At 48.6% G+C, this 9,086-nt stretch overlaps 1 pseudogene; it reads right to left on the bottom strand.

The window, feature by feature from the left end:
* Positions 1-2,228: 2,228 nt before the first annotated feature.
* LOC147113728 (uncharacterized) lies at positions 2,229-3,252 on the bottom strand (annotated as a pseudogene).
* Between the last annotated feature and the right edge of the window lie 5,834 nt (positions 3,253-9,086).

The raw sequence follows: 9,086 nt of genomic DNA on the forward strand, positions 1-9,086 counted from the left end.
ACACAGTGGATGTTGGGGAGAACATTGTGAGACGCCATGCTGACCAGATCCTAGAGTCACAGGAACGAGTCAACCCCATGTCTCGGCCATACGTACCTGGTGAGGAACCCGACGTACAGGTCGCATCTACCTCAGAAACAATTGTAAGAAATCACACAACACCAGGTTATAGTCCAACAGCTTTATTTGAAATCACAAGTTTTCGGAGCGCTGCTCCTTCGTCAGGTGAAGTGGAGAGATGCATAAAAACACAGCTTATATAGTCAGAGAATAATGTCAGATGTTTACAGGTAATCTTTCTAACTGCCATTTATCACACCTCGGCAGAGAGATAATCACAGCAATCAAAGGTGTAAATGGTGTCCGAACAGGTCAGTCAGGAAAACATTACATCAAAGAACAATGACGTGGGGTCACAAGGGGTCAAATGTTGCAGATGCTGGGGTCTGTATGAAAAACAAAAAAACAGACAAAAAACATTTTTTTTGCTGGAAATCACAGCAGGTCCGGCCGCATCTGTGTAGAGAGAACAAGCCAACGACGACTCGAGTCTGGATGACCCTACGTCAGGTGGGGTTACATGTAGCGTGACATTAATCCAAGATCCCAGTTCAGGCCGTCCTCATGGGTGCGGAACTTGGCTATCAGTTTCTGCTCGATGATTTTGCGTTGTCGTGTGTCTCGAAGGCTGCCTTGGAGAATGCTTACCCGAAGATCGGAGGCTGAATGTCCTTGACTGCTGAAGTGTTCCCCGACTGGGAGGGAACACTCCTGCCTGGCGATTGTTGCGCGGTGTCGGTTCATCCATTGTCGCAGTGTCTGCATGGTCTCTCCGATGTACCATGCTCCGGGGCATCCTTTCCTGCAACGTATGAGGTAGACAACGTTGGCCGAGTCACATGAGTATGTATCATGTACCTGGTGGGTGGTGTCCTCATGTGTGATGATGGTATCTGTGTTGATGATCTGGCATGTCTTGCAGAGGTTGCTGTGGCAGGGTTGTGTGGTGTCGTGGTCGCTGTTCTTCTGAAAGCTGGGTAATTTGCTGCGAACGATGGTCTGTTTGAGGTTAGGCGGCTGTTTGAAGGCGAGTAGTGGAGGTGTGGGGATGGCCTTAGTGAGGTGTTCGTCGTCATCGATGACATGTTGAAGGCTGCGAAGAACATGGCGTAGTTTCTCCGCTCCGGGGCAGTACTGGACAACGAAGGGTACTCTGTTGGTTGTGTCCCGTGTTTGTCTTCTGAGGAGGTCTATGCGATTTTTCGCTGTGGCCCGTCGGAACTGTCGATTGACGAGTCGAGCATCATATCCCGTTCTTACGAGGGCGTCTTTCAGCGTCTGTAGGTGTCCATCGTGTTCCTCCTCGTCTGAGCAGATCCTGTGTATTCGCAGGGCTTGTCCATAGGGGATGGCTTCTTTAACGTGGTTAGGGTGGAAGCTGGAGAAGTGGAGCATCGTGACGTTGTCCGTGGGCTTGCGGGAGAGTGAAGTGCTGAGGTGTCTGTCTTTGATGGAGATTCGTGTGTCCAAGAATGAAGCCGTTTCTGAGGAGTAGTCCATGGTGAGTTTGATGGTGGGATGGAACTTGTTGATGTTATCGTGTAGTCTTTTCAGTGATTCTTCGCCGTGGGTCCATAGGAAGAAAATGTCGTCGATGTTTCTGGTGTATAGTGTTGGTTGGAGGTCCTGTGCAGTGAAGAAGCCTTGCTCGAACTTGTACATGAAGATGTTGGCGTATTGGGGTGCGAATTTGGTCCCCATGGCTGTTCTGTGTGTTTGGGTAAAGAACTGGTTGTCGAAGGTGAAGACATTGTGGTCAAGGATGAAGCGGATGAGTTGTAGGATGGCGTCTGGAGATTGGCTGTTGTTGGTGTTGAGTACTGAGGCTGTCGCAGCGATGCCGTCATCGTGGGGGATACTGGTGCAGAGTGCCGAGACGTCCATCATGGCGAGGAGTGTTCCTGGTTCAACTGGTCCGTGGGTGCTGAGTTTCTGTAAGAAGTCTGTAGTGTCACGACAGAAGCTGGGGGTTCCCTGTATGATGGGTTTCAGGATGCCCTCGACGTATCCAGAGAGGTTCTCACACAGGGTTCTGTTGCCTGATACGATTGGACGTCCGGGTGTGTTGGCTTTGGGTATCTTTGGGAGGCATTAGAAGTCTCCCACGTGGGGAGTACGTGGGATGAGAGCGCGTAGGATGCTTTGAAGGTCTGGATCGAAGGTCTTGATCAGTCTGTTGAGTTGGCGGGTGTGTTCTTTGGTCGGATTTGCGGGTAACTGTCTGTAGTGTTCCTGGTTGTCCAGTTGTCGGTATGCTTCTTTGCAATAGTCCGTTCTGTTCTGTATGACGATGGCTCCTACTTTGTCTCCTGGTTTGATGACGATGTTGCGGTTGGTCTTGAGAGCATGAATGGCGTTGCGTTGTGCTCGGGTGACATTCTGGACTGTCTTGTGAGTGCGGCTGATGAATCTGACGTAGATGCATCTCCTGACAGCTTGAGCATACATGTCAAGCTTAGGGCAGCGACCCTCCGGAGTGGTCCAATTTGACTCTTTATTTTTCGGTTGCTGCACTGCGGATCCCTCTGTCTGCTGTTCCGGATCATTGATTGTCTCATTGGGTTTGCTGCTGACAGCTTGGGATTTGTGGAAGAATTCCCGGAGCCTCATTCTCCTGATGAATTCCTCTGTGTCTGCCGCGAGACCAATGGGGTCCATTTTGGTGGTGGGGCAGAAATTGAGCCCTCGGCTGAGAACTTCAATTTCATCTGGTTGAAGGGTGTGGTCGGACAGGTTGACGATGGACATCCCTGTGGTTTCAACCGTGGTACCGGGAGAGGCTTGGTTGCTGCTGCTGGTGATGCCGAGTTTCTCAAGCTTCCTGTTCTTGGTGTGCATGTAGGCAGCGTAGTTCCGTTGCCTCGTCTGTTTGGCGGTATCTCGTAGCTGGTCTGCTGTGACCTGAGCACAGGCTGAGAACATGGACTCCATCTCGGTTTCGAGGTTGCGGCGTCTGCTGTAGAGCTGGTGTACGAGATGGTTGAGGAGTGTGCAAGAGGTACGTCGGCAGAGTCTCTCAGCGTAGTCTGTGTTGTAGGTCGACTTGAGTGGGTTTGTGATCTGTAGACCCTTCGGGACCTTGTCTGCTTTCTTGCATCTCTGTAGAAACTTGATGTCTGTGTCAATATGCGCGATCTTCTTGGAGATCCTCTCCACTTTGAACCGGCAGTTTGTGGTGTCGATAGTAGCCATGGTGTGGAGATGCCGGAGTTGGACTGGGGTGGACAAATGTAAGAAGTCACACAACACCAGGTTATAGTCCAACAGCTTTATTTGAAATCACAAGCTTTCGGAGCGCTGCTCCTTCGTCAGGTGAAGTGGAGAGATGCATAAAAACACAGCTTATATAGTCAGAGAATAATGTCAGATGTTTACAGGTAATCTTTCTAACTGCCATTTATCACACCTCGGCAGAGAGATAATCACAGCAATCAAAGGTGTAAATGGTGTCCAAACAGGTCAGTCAGGAAAACATTACATCAAAGAACAATGACGTGGGGTCACAAGGGGTCAAATGTTGCAGATGCTGGGGTCTGTATGAAAAACAAAAAAACAGACAAAAAACATTTTTTTTGCTGGAAATCACAGCAGGTCCGGCTACATCTGTGTAGAGAGAACAAGCCAACGACGACTCGAGTCTGGAGGACCCTACGTCAGGTGGGGTTACATGTAGCATGACATGAATCCAAGATCCCAGTTCAGGCCGTCCTCATGGGTGCGGAACTTGGCTATCAGTTTCTGCTCGATGATTTTGCGTTGTCGTGTGTCTCGAAGGCCGCCTTGGAGAATGCTTACCCGAAGATCGGAGGCTGAATGTCCTTGACTGCTGAAGTGTTCCCCGGCTGGGAGGGAACACTCCTGCCTGGCGATTGTTGCGCGGTGTCCGTTCATCCATTGTCGCAGTGTCTGCATGGTCTCTCCGATGTACCATGCTCCGGGGCATCCTTTCCTGCAACGTATGAGGTAGACAACGTTGGCCGAGTCACATGAGTATGTACCATGTACCTGGTGGGTGGTGTCCTCATGTGTGATGATGGTATCTGTGTTGATGATCTGGCATGTCTTGCAGAGGTTGCTGTGGCAGGGTTGTGTGGTGTCGTGGTCGCTGTTCTTCTGAAAGCTGGGTAATTTGCTGCGAACGATGGTCTGTTTGAGGTTAGGCGGCTGTTTGAAGGTGAGTAGTGGAGGTGTGGGGATGGCCTTAGCGAGGTGTTCATCGTCATCGATGACATGTTGAAGGCTGCGAAGAACATGGCGTAGTTTCTCCGCTCCGAGGAAGTACTGGACGACGAAGGGTACTCTGTTGGTTGTGTCCCGTGTTTGTCTTCTGAGGAGGTCTATGCGATTTTTCGCTGTGGCCCGTCGGAACTGTCGATCGACGAGTCGAGTGTCATATCCCGTTCTTACGAGGGCGTCTTTCAGCGTCTGTAGGTGTCCATCGCGTTCCTCCTCATCTGAGATGATCCTGTGTATTCGCAGGGCTTGTCCATAGGGGATGGCTTCTTTAACGTGGTTAGGGTGGAAGCTGGAGAAGTGGAGCATCGTGAGGTTGTCCGTAGGCTTGCGGTAGAGTGAAGTGCTGAGGTGTCCGTCTTTGATGGAGATTCGTGTGTCCAAGAATGAAACCGATTCTGAGGAGTAGTCCATGGTGAGTTTGATGGTGGGATGGAACTTGTTGATGTTATCGTGTAGTCTTTTCAGTGATTCTTCACCATGGGTCCAAAGGAAGAAAATGTCGTCGATGTATCTGGTGTATAGTGTTGGTTGGAGGTCCTGTGCAGTGAAGAAATCTTGCTCGAACTTGCGCATGAAAATGTTGGCGTATTGGGGTGCGAATTTGGTCCCCATGGCTGTTCCGTGTGTTTGGGTAAAGAACTGGTTGTCGAAGGTGAAGACATTGTGGTCAAGGATGAAGCGGATGAGTTGTAGGATGGCGTCTGGAGATTGGCTGTTGTTGGTGTTGAGTACTGAGGCTGTCGCAGCGATGCCGTCATCGTGGGGGATACTGGTGTAGAGTGCCGAGACGTCCATCGTGGCGAGGAGTGTTCCTGGTTCGACTGGTCCATGGGTGCTGAGTTTCTGTAAGAAGTCTGTAGTGTCACGACAGAAGCTGGGGGTTCCCTGTACGATGGGTTTCAGGATGCCCTCGACGTATCCAGAGAGGTTCTCACACAGGGTTCCGTTGCCTGATACGATAGGACGTCTGGGTGTGTTGGCTTTGTGTATCTTTGGGAGGCAGTAGAAGCCTCCCACGCGGGGAGTACGTGGGATGAGAGCGCGTAGGATGCTTTGAAGGCCTGGATCGAAGGTCTTGATCAGTCTGTTGAGTTGGCGGGTGTGTTCGTTGGCTGGATCTGCGGGTAACTGTCTGTAGTGTTCCTGGTTGTCCATTTGTCGGTATGCTTCTTTGCAATAGTCCGTTCTGTTCTGTATGACGATGGCTCCTCCTTTGTCTCCTGGTTTGATGACGATGTTGCGGTTGATCTTGAGAGAATGGATGGCATTGCGTTGTGCTCGGGTGACATTCTGGACTGTCTTGTGAGTGCGGCTGATAAATCTGGCATTGATGCATCTCCTGACAGCTTGAGCATACATGTCAAGCTTAGGGCAGTGACCCTCCGGAGGGGTCCAATTTGACTCTTTCTTCTTCGGTTGCTGCACTGCGGATCCCTCTGTCTGCTGGGCCAGATCATTGATTGTCTCATTGGGTTTGCTGCTGACATCTTGGGATTTGTGGAAGGATTCCTGGAGCCTCATTCTCCTGATGAATTCCTCTGTGTCTGCCGCGAGACCGATGGGCTCCATTTTGGTGGTGGGGCAGAAATTGAGCCCTCGGCTGAGAACTTCAATTTCATCTGGTTGAAGGGTGTGGTCGGACTGGTTGACGATGGACTTCCTTGTGGTTTCAATCGTGGTACCGGGAGAGGCTTGTTTGCTGTTGCTGGTGATGTTGAGTTTCTCAAGCTTCCTGTTCTTGGTGTGCATGTAGGCAGCGTAGTTCCGTTGCCTCCTCTGTTTGGTGGTATCTCGTAGCTGGTCTGCTGTGTCCTGAGCACAAGCTGAGAACATGGACTCTATCTCGGTTTCGAGGTTGCGGCGTCTGCTGTAGAGCTGGTGTACGAGATGGTTGAGGAGTGTGCGAGAGGTACGACGGCAGAGTCTCTCAGCATAGTCTGTGTTGTAGGTCGACTTGAGTGGGTTCGTGATCTGTAGTCCTTTCGGGATCTTGTCTGCTTTCTTGCATCTCTGTAGAAACTTGATGTCTGTGTCAATATGCGCGATCTTCTTGGAGATCCTCTCCAATTTGAACCAGCAGTTTGTGGTATCGATAGTAGCCATGGTGTGGAGATGCCGGTGTTGGATTGGGGTGGACATATGTAAGAAATCACACAACACCAGGTTACAGTCCAACAGCTTTATTTGAAATCACAAGCTTTCGGAGCGCTGCTTCTTCGTCAGGTGATGTTGAGAGATGCATAAAAACACAGCTTATATAGTCAGAGAATAATGTCAGATGTTTACAGATAATCTTTCTAACTGCCATTTATCACACCTCGGCAGAGAGATAATCACAGCACTCAACGGTGTAAATGGTGTAAAGGTGTAAAGGATGCCCCGGAGCATGGTACATCGGCGAGACCATGCAGACACTGCGACAACGGATGAACGGACACCGCGCAACCATCGCCAGGCAGGAGTGTTCCCTCCCAGTCAAGGACATTCAGCTTCTGATCTTCGGGTAAGCATTCTCCAAGGCGGCCTTCGAGACACACGACAATGCAAAATCATCGAGCAGAAACTGATAGCCAAGTTCCGCACCCATGAGGACGGCCTGAACTGGGATCTTGGATTCATGTCACGCTACATGTAACCCCACCTGACGTAGGGTCATCCAGACTCGAGTCATCATTGGCTTGTTCTCTCTACACAGATGCGGCCGGACCTGCTGTGATTTCCAGCAAAATAAATGTTTTTTGTCTGTTTTTTTGTTTTTCATACAGACCCCAGCCAGCATCTGCAACATTTGACCCCTTGTGACCCCACGTCATTGTTCTTTGATGTAATGTTTTCCTGACTGACCTGTTTGGACACCATTTACACCTTTGATTGCTGTGATTATCTCTCTGCCGAGGTGTGATAAATGGCAGTTAGAAAGATTACCTGTAAACATCTGACATTATTCTCTGACTATATAAGCTGTGTTTTTATGCATCTCTCCAATCACCTGACGAAGGAGCAGCGCTCCGAAAGCTTGTGATTTCAAATAAAGCTGTTGGACTATAACCTGGTGTTGTGTGATTTCTTACATTTGTCCACCCCAGTCCAACACCGGCATCTCCACACCTCAGAAACAATAGCATTGTAAGCTGATGAATCAACTGACGACAGGGTGCTAGAATCGCCTCTGCACCAAGAGCGAGACACTCGGGAAAGGCGTTATCCTGAAAGAATCAGGAAGCCTCCCCAGAGACTGAATATATGAATGGACTATTTTCATATAACATTGTATATTAAAAATGTTAATTGTTAACTGAGTATTATGGTATTGTTAATCTAAAAAGGGAGGAATTTTAATGTATGTAATGTATATATACCTTAAGGGAGAGAACTACTTTTTGCGGCTCCTGTGTGCTGTGGTGCCGGCAGTGACCACACCTGTATATGGGCCCTGAGTAGTGATCTGTACAGTTAGTTCTAGAGTAACCCTCATTCAGTAAACACCTGTTGAATCGTTCCCTGCAGTCTGTTGTCTGATTATTGAAGGACACAACATTAAGATACACGGACCTAACATTTCTCACTGGAATAGATAAGGTTAAATCAGATCTAATAGAAGGTATGAAAATTAGGAAAGGTTTTGAGGATGAATAGTGAAAAATGATTCCACTAGTTGGTGAGTCAGTAACAAGGGGGCACAGACTAAGGATCTTCACCAGAAGAATGAAGGGGGAAGTTAGGAGAATTGTTTTCACACAGGGTTATTAAGACAGGGAATGTTTCACCACAAGAGGCTACTGAGGCAGCGACTGTTAACGTCCTTTAGAAAGGACCTGGATAAGGATTTAAAAGGAAGACTATAAAAGGATATGGAGCAAGGACAGGGAAATGGGATTAGAGTAGACAGCTCTAGTTAAAGAACTAACACCAGGATTATCCCGGGGTCTCCAGGAGTTAAGGATTAATCTCCAGGACACTGCTATGAGCAATCCAGGAGAAAAATCATAGGGGTTACAAAAAAATGGTGTGTTTTGTTATGGTTTCTTTGAACACAATTTATTTTATACAAAGGCTGTGTGACCGGACGGGGTGATTGGAGGCAGGTGGGGTGGGACCGCCAGGAATATGGCCAACCAGATTTGGCGAGCCTGTGTTCTGTGCTGTAGTTTTTGATAATGTTAAGGAATACTAGTTATGTAAGTGGAATAAAAACAGAAAGTGCTGGAAATTCTCAGCAGGTCAGGCAGCATCTGTGGAGCGAGAAACAGAGTTAACGTTTCAGGTCGATGATCTTTCATCAGAACTGGAAATAGTTAGAGATGTAACAGGTTTTAAGCAAATGCAGAGGCAGGGAAAGAGGGGAAAGAACAAAAGGGAAGGTCTGTGATAGGTTGGAAGGCAGGAGAGATTAAATGGGAAAAGGGATGATAGTGCAAGGCGAAAGGAGATGGTAATGGGACAAATAAAGAAACAAAAGGTGGGTCTAAATGAGGTGTAAATGAGAATAGCAGATCCATCAACAGCTGCCATGTGAAAAAATATGGGCAGAGGTTATGGTCTGAAATTGTTGAACTCGATGTTGAGTCTAGAAGGCTGTAAAGTGTCTAATCAAAAGATGAGGTGCTGTTCCTCGAGCTTACGTTGAGCTTCGTTGGAACAGTGTAAGAGGCCGAGGACAGAGAGGTCAGAGTAGGAGTGGAGCGGAGAATTAAAGTGACAGGCGACCGGAAGCTCGGGGTCACGCTTGCGGACTAAATAGAAACCAAACGCAGATTGGGTGACCACTTTGTGGAACACCTTCATTCAGA

This window comes from Somniosus microcephalus, chromosome 8 (assembly GCF_052327205.1).
Source record: "Somniosus microcephalus isolate GS21.2 chromosome 8, FLI_Smic_1.0, whole genome shotgun sequence".
NCBI lineage: Eukaryota > Metazoa > Chordata > Chondrichthyes > Squaliformes > Somniosidae > Somniosus > Somniosus microcephalus.